This window comes from Aptenodytes forsteri, unplaced genomic scaffold (assembly GCF_000699145.1).
Source record: "Aptenodytes forsteri isolate BGI_AS27 unplaced genomic scaffold, ASM69914v1 Scaffold391, whole genome shotgun sequence".
Lineage (NCBI taxonomy): Eukaryota > Metazoa > Chordata > Aves > Sphenisciformes > Spheniscidae > Aptenodytes > Aptenodytes forsteri.
Genome location: NW_008795920.1, coordinates 356680 through 358576, shown reverse-complemented (window position 1 = coordinate 358576; position 1897 = coordinate 356680).

The following is a 1897-nucleotide window of genomic DNA, read 5'->3' as shown; positions in this document are numbered from 1 at the left end:
ATTTAATTCTCCTCTCCTCACTTGCACTGCAGGGGCAGCGGCTAAGCCCAGAGCTTTGCTAAGCCGGGATCGTATTAAAAGAACAGAGAGGAAGAGAGTTTCTGGTGCAAAGCTGCTTGCGGTAACAGAGATGGATTTAAGGAAACTGCTCCCATAGCGATACTATTGCCCAAAAGCACCCGGCCCCGGGGGAAGGTGGCTGGGGATGCAGGGAAAGGCCCCCGGGCTGGTCCTCAGCAGGATGCACCGGCACCGGCACCACAGGGCTGGGGGGGTCTCGCCTGAGGCCACCCAGCAAAGCCCCGTGGGGCTGGGACCCGCAGCTGGGGCTGGGACCGGCCCGTTTGGTGCTGGACGGGCGGCACAGGCAGCGGTGGGTGGCTCACCTGGGCTTTGGTTGTATTAAAAGCTAAGTCCTCCGGCACGGCTTTTTCCAGAGCGGCAGCCAAAAAGGTGCTTACAGGGCCGAGGCGGGAGCCTGCCAAGCCCTAATTAGAGACGCTCAGCGGTACAGTGTGCTAATACGCAACCTTTCGCCTCTGGAGGCCAGGATTTAAACCACAGAGAAATCATCTCGGGGACACGAGCACTGGGTTTGGGTTGTTTGGGCAAGAGGGGAAAAACCTCCCTTCCCTCCCCAAACCGTGGCGGACCTGGAGCTGTTGAGACTCCTCGGCCCGTCCGTGCTTGGCATCCCTGAGGCGGCTCCCCGGCGGGATGCAGGACGACCTGAGCCCGGGCAAGGGGAGAAGCCAGACAGATCCCCAGTCGCTTTCCTCTCCCCTGCTCCCAGCCCCTCTCTTCCTCTCTTCCACATTAACGTGTTAACTTTGGCCAAGAGCTTTTCCCACTGACCTACTGATCTTTCCTATTTCGGTCCCCGGAATTAAGGGATTGCAGGGATTAACTTGCACTATTTCGGTCCCCGGAATTAAGGGATTGCTGGGATTAACTTGCGCTAAAGCCTCCAGATCAGCTCTGGAGCGGGACGCCCAGGTACGGGCGCAGCGGGCAGCCGGGGTCACTGGCCGGCAGAAGGAGGAAGCTGAGAGGTGGCCGATGGCTCACGCGTGGGTGGGTGGGTGGGTGCAGCACCCCACGCTTGAGCAACTCGGGTGCTCTTGGCTCCTGCTTCTCCCCTCCCCGGGGTTTTGGACCCGCTGCAGTCAGGGCTGAGGCTGAGCACCCACCAGGCGATGAGGAAGGTGAGGATGCCCAGAAGCCCCCCAGGGATGGATGGGTGCTTTGAGGACCACCCTGCACCCAGCCTGCCAGGTACTGTCCCGGCAGCAGGGATGCGATCAAGGGTCTGGAGCCAGCCGGGGCTGTGCGAGGCTGCAAACGCAGCTGCGTTCTCAAACCCCTTCCCTGGGAAGCAGCCGGTTCCCGCGGCAGAGCCCTGAGTGGACAACCAGGACGGGGCCCTCGGCCAGCACCATCCTCCTGCCACCAGCCCTGGCCCCGGGGTCCCGCAGCCGTCCCCGGTCGAGCCCCTGCGGGGGGATGCTCCCGGCACCCGCGTGGCTGCTCTGCTCCCAGCTCGGCCCCTGCAGACCTGCTGGGCAGCTGCCTGAACCCCAGGTTCTCTGCCTGTCCCCCGGGGCGATGCCCCGGTGCCACCAGTCCCCAAAGCCCTCGCTGTCACTGGCAGAGGGGTCTGGCCACCATCTCGGCTGAGCCAAGGGCTATTTTTTTTGCAATATTTCCACAATATTCTAGTTTGGGGGCCAAAAAAAAAAAAAAATCCCAAAATATCCCCTTTTCACCCCAGTTTGGAAACTCCCCCCAAAGGCAAGCTGCTTTTCTGCCTGGAGGGACACCCCCAGGGAGCCCCCATCCCATGTCCCTGCCCCAGCCCCCGGGACCGTGTCCCCACCGCCGCGTGCCCCCATCTGCC